At 31.5% G+C, this 19047-nt stretch overlaps 1 long non-coding RNA gene across 11 annotated transcripts in view; it reads right to left on the bottom strand.

The window, feature by feature from the left end:
• Window positions 1-19047, bottom strand: part of LOC149086726 (uncharacterized) — a 271603-nt gene that overhangs the window by 249062 nt on the left and 3494 nt on the right. For 2 of the 11 annotated variants that reach the window (XR_016192502.1, XR_016192503.1), the window contains exon 1: window positions 4377-4647. The exons of 1 other annotated variant lie outside the window; for it this stretch is intronic. This is a non-coding gene — a long non-coding RNA (uncharacterized LOC149086726). Of the gene's footprint in view, window positions 1-4376; window positions 4654-19047 lie in introns of those variants that run through there. 8 more of the 11 variants (XR_016192501.1, XR_016192507.1, XR_016192500.1 and 5 more) reach the window with 7 other exon arrangements.

Here is a 19047-nt window from a genome sequence, read left to right as displayed (position 1 = left end):
TATCGAGGGTTATTGACCTTTTCAGCATCACCCAACATCAACGGCGCAAGATCAGCTTCACGGCGACCCACGGGGACTGTTCGTGTTTCAAAATTAGTGAAGCCAATGACGCAATAAGCGCATTTATTATCAAGATTGTAAGTTGATTTGTACGCCTCATCTAGGAAGCCCTTGCGAATCAAGTTTGGGTCGTGATCATGGCCACAAACATCCTGTAGCAGGGCCTCTAGACTGGGATCTTTGAGGGCCTCCAGGTCACTTGCCACGGGCTGTTCTATATTGAATTTATAGTGTGAAAAAACTAAATATGATTACAATCGTCTTGGAGCCTTGTCAGTCCCAATCCTGTGAGGGGCCATGATCGTGATCCATAGATTAAGAAACCCTAGTTGTAAATGGATTTGAACGACCCATCTAGGAATCCCCCGCAAATCGAGTATGGGCCGCGTGATTCACAGCTCAAGAATCTCTGGCTGTAAATGGATATTTACGACCCAACTCGGAAGCCCCCGCGAATCAAGTATAGGTCAAGAACTTTTGATTTCAATGCTTGAAGCAAGAATTTTTTAAATTCATCTACATTGCATTCAAACAAAATTAAAGTATCATATTTTACAGTATGAATTCTACGGGCCGGAACTACACGGGGGTTAAAAGGGACAACAGCCACTGGCGGCGAATTTTAGGAGGGAACAAAAAATCACCGAATTTTACAATGGTTTAATGGTAGAATCTGTTACAACCGCCCTCCCCCAAAATCATAATTACGGCCATGGTTCTGAAACTCTGACATTTAAAATACAGTAACATCTCGTTAACTCGTCGCCCTCATAAGTCGTCATTTTTCTTCGGTCCCGTCTAGCTTTCATAGATAACAATGCTATTAAACTCTCGTTTACTCGTCGCTAATTTCGGTTAACCCGTCACTATGGGAAAGTTTAAGAGAGAGGAACAGATGATTTTTCCAGGACTCCATTTGAAAAAAAAAGCTTGATAACAGCATTGACACACACACACATGTTCAAAAGTGACCATAAAAGCCTTGTGTACCAAAACGGAACGGCTCTAGTAACGAAAGTTACTCTGAGAGAGTTTATTTGCCGACCAAAAAAAAACAGAGTTCCAGAAACTTCAGGGACTCTTCGTGCTGGATATAATTTCTGCATGGGCCCTGAAGGGCTTAATATTCAATCAAAATATATCTGTTGAAAAGCCAGACATTTATTTTCCCAAGTTGATGCCTTCTAGTGTCTGCTTTGCTCTGCCTAGCACTCCCTAAAGTAAAAATTGGGGGTTCCGTGTTCGAATTTACCTTGTATTTGTATCATAAATTATTCATAAGTATATTTTATCATGCTAAAAAACTCAAAAAAGGTACAAATTTCATTTTTTTCCCTTGTGTAATCTATAAATTTTGTTAATACAGTATTATAATTTTAATAAATATTTTAATAAATTTTATATTTCTTTAAAATTATACGACTTTCACAATATTGCACATTTAAATCGACGGCACTCTCTGTCATGGTTTCTCGACGACTTGACGAGGTTTTTACATAGTTGTAGTTGCTGGAACTTTCGGCATATTCATATGAGGATTGCATACGAAAACAATGCTTAATTATGCCTGAATAATTATTATAAGGGAAGATTTATGTGTTCCCATATGAAGTCCGCTAGTGGGAGGGATAAAATATTATGACTTCATGAGTTTTACAGCTTATATATTCATGAGCAAGGAAACTGAATTTCTCGTACAGCCTAACTACCTCGGATGTAAATATATAATTTCGGTACTCGTATAAATTTAAATAAATATATGAATATAAATATTCTCTATATAAATAAATACATATATATCTGTTTTCCTAACAGTATTTCATATAAATTATTTTAAATCATAATCTTATTTTTAATAACTGCATGAAATGATATAAATGCGTAATTTCAAGTTATTTATGTCTAGTTATAAATCACAGAGCATAAAGCATATTTTTATGTATTGTCCAACATGATTATGAATTAGAGACAAACCACTGCTTATAATTATACCACTAATTATGCACTAAAAATGCCTTAAATAGGCACTAAAAAAGACACTTATATTTTTGGCAGGAAGAAAAAATAACTAACAACAAAGGTATTAAGGGTCCAAAAACTAGAGCTGAAAAATTGGTTGTGCTTAATCCATCTATATTGTTTTAATTACAGTTTATAATAACTGCATTTTTATCAACGTTAAATTGATTTCAAGCACAAAATAAAATGTTATTAGACCCTCAGGATCAGGCCAATTCCAGGGCCACCATCGCCAGATGCGAAGCTGGTAGAGAAAATGATTTGTGGGGGCTACCTCGAGTTGCGAATAATTTATTTATTGTACTATTTGGAATAATCACCATCATTTCTATCTTTCTAAAAAAATTAACTTTTTTTTATTATCATTCCAAGCATGGGGCCTTGTGTGGCCGCATCTGTCCCGCCCCCCATCCAGAGGGTGACTCTGATCGCTTTAATAGTATACTAAAAAATATGTACGTAAAATAAATAGCCATGGTTGTTGCAGTGCATTTATGGTGTAAAAAATAACAACGAAATAAGATGGGCTCTAGAGCCCTGTCTACTCCTACCGCGTCTTGTGTGAGGCATGACGTCCATTCATGACCTTTTGGGACAATCATCGGTCCGCTATGCAAATACAACGCAGTCTAACGCCTGAGCAAGCCATAAAGTGAAGTATGTGGAGAAACAAAAATTTCTAATTTTCCTGTTTTTCTAACCTTGACTGCGCTCATCTGAAACGAAATCATTCACGTCAAACACCATCCTGTTAAAGCAAAGTTAATTCATGGCAACACCAGTCTCTCATATTACTCTAAATAGGGCTGGAAGGGGGGGGGGTGGAATTTTCTGATGATAATTAAACTGACAGTTGAATTTTCTTTTATAAAAAGTTTCCAATGCTCAAAATATACAAGTTTTACAGATTATGGCCTCTGAAGTTCACTAATAAACTTAAAATTATGTTAAAAAATAAGCACCCTAAATTTAAAAAAAAAAGCATTTATGGCATTTTTCCTGAACTTCCCGGCTCTAACTAGAACCATCAAATTTTTATTTTTATTCATATTTATTATGGTTTCATTCTTTTTCTACTATTCATACTCTGCTTAATGCGTATAAGAGTTGATAATAAGAGTTAATGATTAAAAACTCGTAGTTATAATATACATAAAAAATAGTTAATTCAATTGTGTATTGAATTTTTTTTTTGTTTTGTAACTTGATACCTTTTTCGATCGAGTACAAATTCATATTTAACCCTTGACATGGTAATTTATATCAGAAAAATTCACCAAAAATCTTTTTTGTTGTTGTGCATGCATTGTATGAATGAAAAAAGATAAACGAATTCGGGCTTCGTGGAAAAGAAAATACTATTTTTTGTCACAAATATAATCAAATTGCTAACATAAAATTATTTTTCGGACTCGAGCGTCACTGTCAAGGGATAAATATAAGAAATACTGCATATGGAGTTTACTGCAACAATCTCAGCATAAATAATATGATACATTTATTGATAATGAGATCGAAAATAACAATAATAGATATGAAATCATACTATTATATATTATTTTATTATAAAATTTACAGTCGTTACGCTACATTTACATTATAGCTCCTCAAGTCTTGATGAGTCTAGATAACATATCTTTTATTTCGAGTAGTTATGCATTTAATAAGTCAAATAACTAGTGATTATTTCATCTCCTTTTCAAATTCAATTTTACGTCTATTAGGTGACTAAACAGCCGGAATAAAGTAGGATAAATTGGTAAATTTATGATTAGTTTTATAAAATTGCTCTATTTTTTAGACAGATCTAATGAAAGAAATAGTTAAAAGAAATGTTGAGAGAACCACACTAATCTTAAAATCACAAAACTGTATTCTTATTCAAAATACTTAATGGCATGCTTGTCACACAAAAAAAAAAGTCATTGTAGTAAAATCTAAGGATAAATTCCGATATTTCTGAAATTATCAATGAATTTAAAACAGAAAAACGTGCAATAAAATCAAAAAAGAGCAAAGTTCTACGAGTAGACGCTAGTCCTAACAGGAGAAGTACAGAAAAGTGCAGCTCTATAATTCACTCTCTCCTTTCTTTCAACAACGAGTTCCAATGACATGGACTCGGTTGTTTATTGCACAACTAAAGCGAAGATATACACAGAGAAAGAAAAAAATAGCAAAACACTCCTCCGTAAAGCCTAGAAACATCCCAACTTTATCATCGCATTTTTAACCAAGTTTCGTTGGAAATTAAGATCAACAAACATTTAGAAAAGAATAACGAGTAATTGACTCACCGTTCACATTAGAAATTGCAGTCTTTATAGGAATTTTTATTCGGTTTTCGCCGGTGTTTTTGTTGGTAGCGCTTGGGGCCGGCTTCGTTTCGTTAGACAAGGGAGCCGCCATCTTGCCTTGACAAGCCTGCGCAGAATCAACCTCGTTAGAGGAAAGCGGGATTCTCGATGGTTCATTACGGCGTTTTAACTCTCAAACGCTCTTATGAAAAATTGCGCTTTCAAGGCACGCATCTCCAATTGCAACGCTTTATTATTATTGTTATTATTATCATCATGATCGCGAGAGAAGGAGATAGATAGATATCTTTCACGAATAAAACAGCCATATACAAGTTAGTTCATGTATCTATAACTTTCACGCTTTTCATGACTATCGATACATTGGAGAATGGTAACGAATAATATTATTCATAAAATAAGAAAATAATGATGGAGAATTACATTTCACTCCTCTATGACTGGTGAAAGATAACACAACACCATGCTGCTATTCTTTTCAAGAAATATGTTCATATACTTTTACATCAATAAATAATAATTTAATAATTAATTTTAAAGTTCTGCATTTCAAGGAGCTCAACACATAATCTTCATGCTGACTTGTTTCTTCATGAGCTTCTGAAATATATCATTTCACTGATATTTCATAAGTGCAGTCGACCCCGTTTAAATGGGTATCAACGGTTCCAGCACACAATATCTGATTATAAGTGTGACATTTAATTATGCAGGGAACAATTCAATTGCCGTTTAACACCGTTAGTATAGTTTGTATATTGAAACTGATGAAGGATCAATATCAATAAAGCTTATCAATATTAATGAAGATTCTTGAATAATGAAATGATGAATAATCAAAAATGAAATAAAATTTATATTGAATCACAGCGATCGCAATACCTAATATTTTTACTTTCATTGCGTGTGAAAGTTAGCGTCTTCTCTATGGACTTAACAAAGAACAAAATTAAATGTACGCAGTCTACTGAAGATGACCTAAAGGTATTGTACTTCCAGGAGAGTACCCACTCTCAAAAATTAAGTTTTTTTTCCAAGTCTTAACTTGGTAACATATTTTCTATTAATTCCTAATGTTTTATCCCATAAAAAATATTGCATACATAGTGGTTAATTTGTATTAACAGTCGTGCGAATCATAATATTTGATTAAGTAAAATAATAATAGAGAAACTAAGGCGAGAGCTTAGTGCTCGGTACTAACTAGCAACGACAAATTACTGAACTTTTTTGATTTAGCCGAGAGAAATATTGGTTACAGAGGATTTTACCTGTTTCTGATTAATCGGGGCCGACTGTATTTGATGAACCTAAAACCACTTTCTAAGGTTCAAATCCAGGAATTCATTTCAAAACTGTCTTCAATAAAAAACTCAAAAGTTCCTATGTCATTAAAATGGTATCTAAAAATATAACATTATCGGTTCTTGAATCAAAGGAATAAACACGTTAAGAAGAAATCATTTACGCATGAAATCAAATTATATTTTTGCATTATTTTTGCTATAATATGTAAATTTAAGCGTATTCCGTGTTGTTTTGGAATTATATTCGAGATTAATATTATACTAATTTCTAGGGCGTGAAATATCTATTATGGATCTTACATGTGAAAAAAAAAACTTTCTTATAACCTTGCATGAATAATTTATCAACTACTAAAGAAAGCTTGATTATATATTCTGCCATCCCTGGTTCATTTTGAAAACACAACCTATGCTAATGAAATTCTCAACAGACTTTTTGGTGATACTCACAAGTATGAAATAGAAATAATAATGATGATTATAATAGAAAAAAGAGAGAGTGGAAATTCACTCTGGAAAACGGAAAATGATAACATTCAAACGAAATTCATGCATTCCCATGGAAATAGTTATACTACGTATGTGCAACTCGACGGCTCTCCTCTCTATGTATTTGGCGATGAGATAAAATGAAAATACGTGCCTGCGATCCATATACAAATGATATACTATAGGGAGAAGTCGAAAATGAAGACATCCGTGAATGAACTGTTAAATTATACCTTTCCGAACAACACTGATGATGCACTTTGTGCCCGTGATAATGCCCTGGGAGCCAATCAGACTTACCCTGCTTAGGGGAGTTGTTTTATACCAAGGGGGACCGGATACAAAATAAACATTGCCACCAACGAGTGCCGTCGATTCGATACGAATGTGTGATTACTGAGAACAATAAATTGAACAGATGTATTTAAAAAAAAAGGATTTTATATATAAACATTTAGCAGTGATTATTAATTAGTGAGTTTTTGAAAGGTCAGTCTTCTCACTGAATTCGGTTATTTCTCATTCCCAAACTCGATTAGCCTTTGATATATATTCATTGGGAATTTCAAAGCAAGCCCTTTAAAACAATTTGCATTCATTATGTTGTCCATTTATCATTATTATGTGTGTGATTGGGAATGAGTACATGGGGTAAATTGGCTCTCCCAGCTTGTGACTTGAATAAGCTACACGTATGTACGTACGTACAACTGTGTGCTTTAGTTTGAAGTTCACAAGAAAGTGGAATTTCAACTTTTCACGCGAGTGGGCTAAACTCTCATAATTCATCGAGATTAACTAAAATGACAAGAAATTCTAGGTCCAGAATCTTACTTCTAAAAGGAATAAGAATCTCGCTGCAGGGCAGTTGCGTTTCTAACAGGATCGAGCCCATCCTCACGTTTATACAAAGACATCACTGCAAGACATCTTTTTAACCTTTATGTCCTTGGCGCATTCATCACGAACTTTAAATAACGAGGATTATGTACAAAAAAAACTAAAAATACTTTTTTGCTTAGGTATTTAGAAGTATGTTCGTGAGACAGGGACAATTTCGGATATTTTGGCTTCCAGCTGGGAGACGTGATTGGAGATTATAACATATTTACTCATGAATGAAAAAAAAATCGTGATGTTTTTTGGATTTTCATGCCTTATACATTTTTTAAAAATATATATCTTTTGCCGCGTAACGAATTAATCATTCACCACACGGATTTACAAAACCCATGTACTTTCCAAAAATCCTCTTCGGCGTCATGTTCGATTCTACATCTTACTTTCGAAGACCCTAACACAACACAATAGCGAATTTATAGCGAGAGAGAGTGACAGCCGTGTGTTGAACATACTTCATAGTTTAAATGATGAATTATTAACAAGTGAAAAAAAAAAGGCAAGATCATTCGTTTTCATTGCAAATATATTTTAGAAATGAATGAAATTCGAAGAAGAAATAATGTATTCAAAAGTATGATGCATTATTTCACAAATTATGAAATTTCAGAATTAGAATTGTTTTACGACCGCAAACAGAGGAAAATCATAATTTTTGTTGTAAAGAAAGGTATAAAATATATATATATATATATATATATGTGAAAATCTGGTTATTATGCGTAATTATCGGCCAATTTGTTTGATCAATTTTACAAATTTATCACATTTACCGGGGATTATGTTTCTCATATGATAAATCGCCAATTAATTACTTGGACATCAATCAGTTAATTTACCGGACATTTTGCTGAAACTTCAGTCTAAGAAAGAATGATAGATTCGATCAGTGATGTTGATTATTATGTTTGAAAATGTTGATAAATTTGCAGAAAGTTAACACATTATAACGCTGACAATAGTTCATACTTATTATCCTAATAACACCTATTTGAATTTAATTTTTACGGAAAAATGTGTGTGGTGCACATCTATCACGTACTTGAGAAACTGATAACTGTTTAATTTAAGTGATACGTATTTCCGCATATTATTTTTCTATATTTATCATAATTGTCTTCAATCGGGAATTATGAATAATCACCGGCGAAAGTGATAAATGTAGGAAAATTTATCAAACTTACCGAGACGATTGGTAATTATTCATAATTATCGATTTATCGCATTTTCTGTAACATATAGCCTACAATTTCATAATTATTTTCAGTAAAAAGAAATACGCAGAAGTAATTCTTCCTCTCATTGAATATAATAATAAAGATCCGTGTATATAAAAAGAAAATGAATATATGTAATAATGATTACGCATAGCGATATATTCTAAAAAAATATTAATTTACTTTTGTATTATCAGATATGAACTAAAAAAACTGTTTGGTTTTTATTTTCAAAGAATATTTATATTTCAATATTACATTTCATTATCATTTAAGATTTTCATGATCAATATTTAATCATTAAAAAAGAAAAAATTCCCACGGGAGAAAAAAATACGATGCACGTTTTACATGATCATATTCTAAAAATGTGAATATATGTATGAAGAAAAGTTTTGTATTATCCGATATAAATTCAATTAGAAACTTCCCTGCTATAGCATTTTAAGGATTATTTATATTTAAATATTACATTTAATTATCATTTAAGACTTTTTATAATCGATATTTAATTATGGTAAATATCATATAAAAATATATGGGGTATTTTCTTTACTTAAGATTCAATCATCAGCAAATAATTTTTGATACGGTAGAATTTTTTTATCCATTTAGAATTCTAGAAAAATAATTAGTAGAAATTATTTATGAGGATGATATAGATATAGAACTTTTATGCTCCTAAATAGAGGACAATCACGGTTTTCGTTGTTAAAAAGTTCGAAACATGTGTATGTTAATAATTACATGTGACAGAAAGAAAAGAAAAGAATTAGTACAGAGTACATTATGGCACAGATTCGTATATAAAGTTGAGAAAAAAAAATTCATAAAAAACACAATAAACGATCATAATTAATATTACACGATCATATTATAAAAAAGTTGTATATATTTTTGTATTATCAAATATAAATTCAACTAGCAAAACTCTCCTTGCTTGCATTTCAAATGTTATTTATATTTAAATACTGCATATATTGCATTTTATTACCATTTTATGATCGATATTCAATAATGGAAATAGCCATGTTTTTTCTCTTCTGTTGAGGTGAAAATAATTAGAAATTATGTTCATTTGGTCTCCTCGTGAACACTGAACATTTATCATAGCATACTCTTTTTATACATGAAATAAAGATACAGAAATACTGCTACGCACGAATAAATGATGAACACGAAATTTCCAAATTTAGCTATACGTCGTTTCCCTGAAATCGTGTGCAAACGTCCTTTCCCGACTTTTCACCTTTGGTGCATAGGGTATAATTTTCTGAATATTAAGACATTTTCGGGGCCCGCAGATTTTCCGTTTGTAGGTCTGGGGAGGGTTATAACCACTAGTTAGAGGAAAGTAGCAGCGGCACAACGCACACTTACCACAAGATTACAATAAAAGTAATAAAATATTATAGCAAAAAAAAAAAATGTAACTAGAGGAAACCACGTTTGAAGCTCCTTAATGATTGTCGACAATAGATTGCAGTGAGTTTTTTTTCCTTTCTACTTCGGAAAAATGCCAGTTAGTTGCCAAGTCATCGTTAAAAAGTACAGTATAAGAAGGGAATAAGAAAAACACCTCCTTTCGCGAAATGATACGCTTTGAAATGGCGTTCAAAATGACTTTATTATGTCTGGATGCAAAGAAGCAAATGCTTCTCATGTGCACGAGGTTGACGCTGTTTGGCTATTATCATGTCTTTTTTATTTTCTTATATGTATTATCATTTTCTTCTTATTATTATCATTTTTTCTTAGTGTTAATACGTCACGCTCTTAATGGCTGAGATGACCAATGACCGTTAACCACGCGATCGTAAACAGAAGGAGAGAAAAAAAAAATTACACAATCTCGACACAAGAAGAATTTTCAATTTTTTCGCAATTATCTATTAAAAGGCAATTAAGGTTGATGTTTCAATTAGTCGCTTGACGTGTGCTGTTATCATCTAAACTACATTTAATGTATATATTTTTTCTGCACTCTCTTTTTTTTTCTTCTTCTATATCTCCATCATCTTACTGTTTCCTTAATGTATAAGCACATTGCTAAATTTGTCTCCCTTTTTAAGGTCAGTTCCGAAATCCATGATGAAAAGGGGAATGTTTCCGTGCACGCTATCTAACATTTTTAGGGAAAGAATAATAATATCTCGAGAATTTAATTCTTTTTTCGATGGAAAGAAATTATATTTGTGGGGATTAATTAGAATCTTGGGATGCAATGTTGAAATGATAATATAATCAGGAGAACAAAATCGATAAAGTAAAAGCTGATTTTAATTTCAATTAAAAAAAGTTTCAGACGATTATTGAACTCAACATTAAAATTAAGCTAAATAACCAATTATTAATGTTGCACAAATTTATAATCATTTTAATGAGTAAGCTATCGTTCCGAGTAAACATTTTGTAGTTGCGGAATAAACTTGATTGAAAAATTATTTTTCTATTTGTGTGATTCTTCGTAATCCAACACCAATTTGTTTCTCAATTAAAAAAATATTTTACTAAAATTTCGTGTTTTTACTGTAAGGATTTCGTAGGAAGTACAGCATGAATAACTTATATAACTTATAACTTAACGCCTTAAAATCTCCGCCTTAGAAAATATTTACATAAAATTTGAAAACTTATCTTAAAAATTTCATCTTAAATTTTAAGTAAATTTAAATTAAAAGCTTAAAAGACGACACACGTCTAGGTATTTTGTTTTTCCTTTATTTCTTACGCTTTCTTCCGAAAATGGTGAAATGGGCATTTATGAGAAATTTATGGGAATTACGTTCCTTATCATCATCGTCTACCAGCAGATATCAGTAGATATTATAGTAATCAGGTATAGTATAATCAGTGGATATAAAACCCTCTTATAAATGCACTTCTTATATCTAGGAATGGACGCAAAATCAGATGTTGACTACAACTTTTTGAAAAATGAGGTACAGATTACATTTTTTTAAACGCATTCAGTCATTTTTTCTGTATGTTCAAATCGCATTTTTAATTAATCATGGCCATTCGATAAATTTAATTTTTGCTAAATAACCTTCGGTTATCTTAACTCAACATGAAAAAGTTTTTTATTTTTATTTTGCAAAAACAAATCAGATGCAAACTGGTGTTATTGTCTTGTCTCAAATTGAAGCAATACATCAACACCGCAATTCAATTAATTACAGGGGATTTTGTTAGTTAGCTAAAGTGGTTAATTCAGGACGAAATATACTGTTTGCCTTTATTTTATTGTTATCTATAAACAGATATAATCTTGCTGAACAAATTTCAATAGTTTTTACTTGAATTTTATTTTTAATCTTAATGTGTATGGTGAGATTTTATAAATCTCTGAACACATAAAATTTCAGCAGCTTTAAAAAAAATGGCACCCTTCCAAGGGGGAATCAACTCTTTCTAGTAAAAAAGTTTTGTACTTATGCAGTCGTATTCTGCATTGAAATTGCACTAAAAGATGTAGGCCTACTTTCTAAAACACCAAAAAAAAAATAAATAAATAAAAATTAGAAAAGAAATTGGTATAATGGGTATTTTCACTATGTATTTCCCATGCATATTCAATCGTACACTGGACCGTAGAGGGTTAAATTAACATTTTATTAGTATTTTTTTCAGCCAAAAAACTCTTTTAGTATCTAATGGAATTTTACGTTCTTGCGAGGATTTATTACTTGAGAATTGCTGATAAAAGCTTAAAAAGATCTTCAAAAAGATGATTAATCATTAATTAAACTGAGTCGTTTGATTTCTACAGTGCTATAAATAGCATATGATAAAAAGACAGAACTAACTGTATATGGATTGAAATTACGTATAATTAATGATGCAGTTTCGATTAATTTGATTCGAGCCAGATGAAAATAGAGCGCAATCCACGGTCTCATAATATAAGTTCAATTTTTTCGGCAGGAGCATAATATACGAAGATATGAATGAACTTGGATGGTATTTACCATGAGATATATGGAAATGAGTAATAACGGTGAATAAAATAACATAACAAAATAATGACAATCATCATGGAAAGCTGATCGAGATACCGAAGTTCGAGCGAACATGGACGGTCACGAGAACGTTTGCTATGCCAACGCTTGCCGCAACACGGACGCTCGGATCTCCGGTCGGCTAGCTACGAAGAAAAACCATGATCAAAAGCGCGGATCCATAAAAATTCATAGATTGAAAAAAAAGTATGAAGTCCCATGGGAGTTATATGCACAATATAATATTAAAAAAGCCACATTTACAACATGAAAGTTAGTGCAAATTCTGGGCACAAAAATGGGAAAATAAAAACATAAGTTATGATTTATCTCGACGTCAAGATTAACATGAAAATTTTCGATCGTACCGATCAAGAAATGCGTACATATATTTTTGTTTTAAAAAGCACAACTCAAATTATTTCATATCACATTCTATATTCTGAAAAGAAATAATTTAAATCGTCAAAAACAATATTTTAATTATCTTTTTTCAGTTTTATACTCATGCTTTGGTATAATACTGCGACAAAAAAAAAATTCTCTTAAAATGAATGATTACAGGGTTCATAAATCAGATGTTAATTGATTGTGTAACACAGAATTATGCGATCATTAGCTATTTGAGATAATTAATCATCAGAGAACATATGAGAATCATTAATTATATTCATTTAAAAAATAAAATGAATTATGCCGAATTTTTAATTAAAGTTTAAATACTTAATTGAACTCTACGTGAATTTGATAAATATTACAAATTTAATGTTTCTGTGGGAGAAAGGATTGATTTTAGCTTCTTGAAATCCAAATATTGTAATGATTTATTTTTTATAATAAGAAATTAATCCGGGAAATTTCTAGGTATAAAATAATTTAAAATTTTATGAATCAAAACTAAAGCTACTGAAAGGCATTCAATTTTATTTACTGAAGTTAACTCAACTATATAGTTAATTATTTTTTTGAAAATAAATGAAATGCGTGTTTGAAGAAATATAAAATGTAATACAATAACATTTTCATCGATAAATATTTAATGCAAATATTTTTATTGATTCTTTTAATATTTATTATTTAATTCTCCTGTAATTTTTTTCGTCAACACCGTGTGCTTATTATTATATCAATTGCGAGCGGACACGTAACGCCCTCTGTTGTCTGACGCCGAACCTTCGAAATAAAATTTGAAAAAAATCAAAATTTATTTCTCAGGCTTTCCAAAACAACATCTTTTTTATAGTAAATATTTCAATATTAAATTAATCAAGATTTTTGTAGAAAAACAGAAATTAGATAATAATGATAACAGTTCACATTTTATCCATGAAACGGACAAAAATTGTGATTAATCTATTTACAGAAACTTTTAAATTCTTTGGGAAATATTTTTGTTAAAATGTGTTCCGTTAATATAAAATAATTTCCACATTATTTAAAATAGAATTTTTATTTATTACAATGATTGTTTTAAAAAGTGATTTTTCACTTCGTTGCAGAAATTAATTTTTTAATAGAAGAATTATGACGACGGGGAGCTTAAATCAAGGGTCTTCAATTCATTTCCCACCGAGGAAAAAATAGGAAACACAATATACATAGCTTTGAAGCCCGTGGGCCACGGCTCCCACAAGAGTGGGGCTGACAGATATCCAGCCCTAGGGCCCGGGACGAGTCTAGTCATTATTTGTATTTTCAAGCTATAAATTCACTACAGAGGAGCTTCGAAAAAAGTACGGCCTCGGGCCCTGCTTCAGTATGGGGGGGGGGGCATGCCACGAGCCTCATTAAAATTTCAAATGTGGCCTAGGCAGTGTCAACGGTTGAAGGTGCCCAGCTTGAAAGCTCAGCACTCTTCACCCACGACCAACGGAAACTTGAGATTACACATAATATTAATGAATTGGACATATTCATACATGTGGCATGAATTCATTGAATATTAATTAAAGTAATCGATTAATGAGGTAGAATTTGAAATCAAATTCTAACAGTTTCTTTGAGTGTTATAATTGTGATTATGCATTTATGAAAAGTCATTTTTCTCACCGTGTTTAACAAGCTGGTTTTTCCCTCCTCCAAAAGTGGGGCAAACAAGCCTACAGCCCTATAGTGACCTTTATTTATTATTTTTTTAATGCTATAAATTCACTATGGATGGGCTCACGAAAAGTCCGGAATACGGGCCGGCTGATGATCCCAGCCTAGGTCCCTGTTGAAGCATGTGGGGCGGAGGAGCTTGAAACTAGTCATAAAATGGTTATTGCCTCATGGTGATCAGACATTTTCAATCCGAAAATATTTAACATCTTGAACGCACAATTGCATCGTTATAGCATGAATTCTGTGAATGATATATAATTTTATTAATCCATTCAGGAAGAAATTAAAACTTCATTCTCAACCCAACAAAGGATAAAAGAGATGGAAACGCTTGATTAATGTTGAAAAAACGGAAATTATCCAAAATTTCTCAAAATGAGCGAAATATTTTACATAGAAAGAAAGAATTAATGATCAGCGGGGGCTTAAAATTCTTCTTGGCTTTACAACACGGTAAACTTTTCATTCCCTCCCGTTACATTGAGAAATCGATTCCCAACATGAACGCGCGTACATGCGTATACGTGTGGCGTATATATATACACACACACACACGCGCATACACATATGCACTTTGAAGTTTTCTGCGAGGAAAATGTGATTCCTTGAAAGATGAGCCTGCGGAAGGCACAAATATTTCAAAGAGGACCAAAAGGAATTCTTGTTTTCCAGCTGGCAGACTTGAAAAATGAAAGGTTTATCAGTCTTATTAGTCAAGGAGGAAAGCTAAGATCGCCTAGGATAGCACGAGGCTTAACTTTCTGACAGAGAAATACGAGGATACCTCTTCCTCCAGACTCCGGGACCGCTACGGCACTAAGGCCAGGACATAAGTCTTCAATGTCTGCTCGGTATGCCCGAGGATTTAAACTTGGAAGCCATAAAAACCCCAGCTGCAGTATATCTTACCTACCATACCCTACCCCCCCTCCCAGCCCACCGTCAATTGCTCCTGTTTCTCCCGATTCCCAACATTTCTCCTTGGAACCTACCATCTACCTTCCAACCTTACTGTATATGTGTGTGTGTAGCTTCAACTTGATCAATAGCGCGACGTATTCAACATTTTTACTCTTAATAGCTCAATAATGTACGACGTCACCTTTTTTTATTTTTTCTTTACTTCTCCCTTATATATATACATTATTATTGCTTTGAAGAAGAAAAAGAAAAAAAATTATCTCTTTTTCGTAAAAAAAAAGATAAAAAGTTGAAAAAAAAAAAATTGATGCAAAAGAAGTTATTTTTCTGAGAGAAATCCTGAAGAAAAAAAATTCTCTTCTTTTTAGGACAAAAAAACAGAGAAGAGCATAATTAAAGCGGAGTTGGAAATAAAAATTGCGACTTTTCTGTTTCAGAGATAAAAATTTTTCTAGTTTTTTCCAGTTTTTTGTCATGTTTGTTGCTTCTTTTTTTTCTATTTTTCTTGGAAGTAGTTGACAAATACAGATTCCAGCAGATCATATTTTTCTAAACGTTTCCTCCAAAAAAATAAAATAAAATAAAAATTATAAAAAAACAAGAGAAATTCCTTACGGCTTATTTTAAAAGCGAAAAGTTAATTGTTTGAAACAAATGGTGATTTTTCATGTACTACAGTTTTCTGTTTCGAGAGAACATTTCTTTCATTTATCTTTTTTCTATTTTTTCTTTAAATTCTTATTTATAGCTCCTGATTTTCTATCTCCTTCTTTTCCATGTAACTCTTTCTCCCTAAAACTAAATTTTATTGTTTTTTTTTTTTTTTTGGAATAAATAAATGATGATAAAGTCCTTCTGAATAGATAAAGTAGAAAGATTATACAAAAAAATTAAAGCTATCCAGAATTTTTCAGGATTCTGATAGGAAAAAAAATAATACTGATAAATATTGAGAGGAGAAAAAAATCTGATAATGGGAATTTTTGGGGAAAAATTACTCTGATATGGTTCATGAAAAAAATTCCGTACAGAAAATTATTTTGGTATCTAATACAGAAATCTAAACACTAAAAGATATGTTTTATATTGTATCATTATTCTCATATTTTTGTGTGGTAATCAAATTATTATCAATGAAAATTTATATTTCTTTCAAATACAATATTTTATACGATCTCTGATATATTTATGATGAGTTTATGAAATTTGTAGTGCAGCTCCGGTCAATCGATCAATTGTTACCAGGGCAGTTAAAACTTTAGTTGAGTTGATCGACTCGATGAATCCGATTCACAAATTCGATTAAAGTTTTTATTTAAATTTGGCGAATTAAAATTTGATTTGTTTGAAAAAACAGATTAGATGTCTCACAAATTATATTCCTATACATAACGTTTTTGATAGGTGACCATATTTAAAAATAGATAAATCAATATTTTGATCAAATTTTTCGAATGTCGATTCAACGAAAACTTCTGGTTTCAATTTCAAATTGAGTTTGATGGCATTAGATGGCAAGACCAAAATTTATTGCCTCCGCTACATGAACAGAAGTTTTCGTATTCTTGGAAAAAAAAAGCATTAGCTCCTCTCCTCACACGTACCATTTGGGATGAGGGTCTAAGAAAACAATCAAAAGTATATGAAGGGAACATATTTTTTCTGAATTTTATGCAAAGTGAATTCGGAAAGAAAAGTCATCTGGTCTCCGCGAGGACTCGAACCCAGACCCTCTTGCATTCCGGAAAGGTATGCTACCATTTGCGCCACTGGAGACACCCGACCCTGCCTTCCTTATTTTACGTACTAAAGCGTGAGGTATGATCGAAAAAAGTTTCGAAATCGGTAACACACCTAAAACCATCGATTTTCTAAATAAAAGTGACAAGATCCAAGTGAAGATATATTCCAGGGTTTTTTTTGGCAATGTATGTTCAGCATATCAAATTGTTTCAAGCGGGCAGCCTAAATTTCTCAATATATTCCTATATTTGCTTACATCTGCCGAATAGGTGTGTAAAATGAACATTTTTATAAAATAAGTGAAATTTTTATAGCATTCTCTATTAATATTATAGTTACAAAAAATATTGGATTAAAAATTCAATTAATTATTCGATTAATCGATTACAATTTTTTGATTAACCAGTTAAAAGTTTAAATTGAATCCCACTCCTTGAAATTGGATATACGTAAATATGTATTTTAGTATACGCAATACAAAAAGTAATATCTCAATATAATGCAGTGAAGATAATCAGTCGAACGACAGAGAATATGTCGTACTTAAAATCTTTGTCGTTTAATGTCTCGTTTCTTCTGGAAATATTTACATGAATCTTATTCACATGGAATTGGCCCGAGTTAATCAAGAAATTCATTAGTCAAAATCTGAAATCTGCGGTTATAAATTAGATACATAAATACATATAACGCATTTTTCCAAATAACTATAAATCTGTGTCTATATATGGCAATTCAAAAAAGAAATCTATTTACCATCGATGATTATTGGTCATGTTCTCAAAAATAGCTACAGAAAAAACATAACGATAACATACTTACACAAACATGTATGGACAATAAAAAGAATCCAGCTGGTTTTAATCACGCACCAAAGTACATGATTACCCGTTGCATATTAAGTAATCCATCGTAGGTGAATGGGTTTTTTTTTCTCTTCAGTGACACATAAATGACAAATACCATACTTTACACAGATACAATATGTACAATGCATGAATAAAATTTCATTAAATGACACTTGCACGCACAAAAACAGAAAAAAACGTACAGTACATGCAAATTTCCGTAACTTATAAGTTTATCCACGTCGTCCAAAATACAGCATGCATTTTCGATTCTAGTTTTTTTTTTCTGTCAACACTAAATGACTTCCTTTTAAATTTAAACTTTATTCAGTTCATATGTTACGGTTTAAATTTAGTAAATCCAATGATTAAGCATAATAACCGATCATTTTGATAAATTTTGCGACTTCACATTTACCTGATAAATATGATGAATTATCAATGATTTATTTAAATTCAAAGGTCATTTTGCTCAAACTTCCGTCTAGGATTGATGGATTCGATAGGTGTTGTTGATTGTGTTTAAAAATGTTGATAAATGTGAAGAAAGCTAACATCACAAAACTGATAACAATTTATATGTTTTTATCCTTATAACCCTCATTTACATTTAACCCTTCATATCCTGACAGTACTTTAAAGTAATAGGTTAGATAATTTGTTTTCAACTAATTAATTGTTTCAAAAATATTGATTTTTTTGCCTTTAATTAAAACTAAAATGACCTACTAAATAATTTACATGATAATTATTTATTATTATCATTACATTTATATTTCTATTTATCATAATTTTCCTCTCATTCTACTTTTCATAATGTCGTATATAAAAGGTTAATTCAATTTTTACGGCAAAATATGCGTAGTGCACCCATCAGGTATGGGAGAAACTCACAAATGATTGAATTTCAGTGATATTACCGCATGATTTCTCCCATATATATTTATCATACATACCAACTTCATTTGCGAATCATACTTAATCACCGGTAAAAGTGATGAATGTAAGAAAATTTATCAAACTTACCGAGACGATCGGTGATTATGCATAGCAACTGCCGATTATTGATAATAATCACTGATTTATCATATTCACCGTAACACATGTAATATATATTTTCA

The sequence above is a fragment of the Pholcus phalangioides genome, unplaced genomic scaffold (genome assembly GCF_987345545.1).
Source record: "Pholcus phalangioides strain wild (caught in Gottingen) unplaced genomic scaffold, Ppha-v1.0 ptg000004l_1, whole genome shotgun sequence".
Classification (NCBI taxonomy): Eukaryota; Metazoa; Arthropoda; class Arachnida; order Araneae; family Pholcidae; genus Pholcus; species Pholcus phalangioides.
This window is presented reverse-complemented; position numbering and strand designations above follow the sequence as displayed.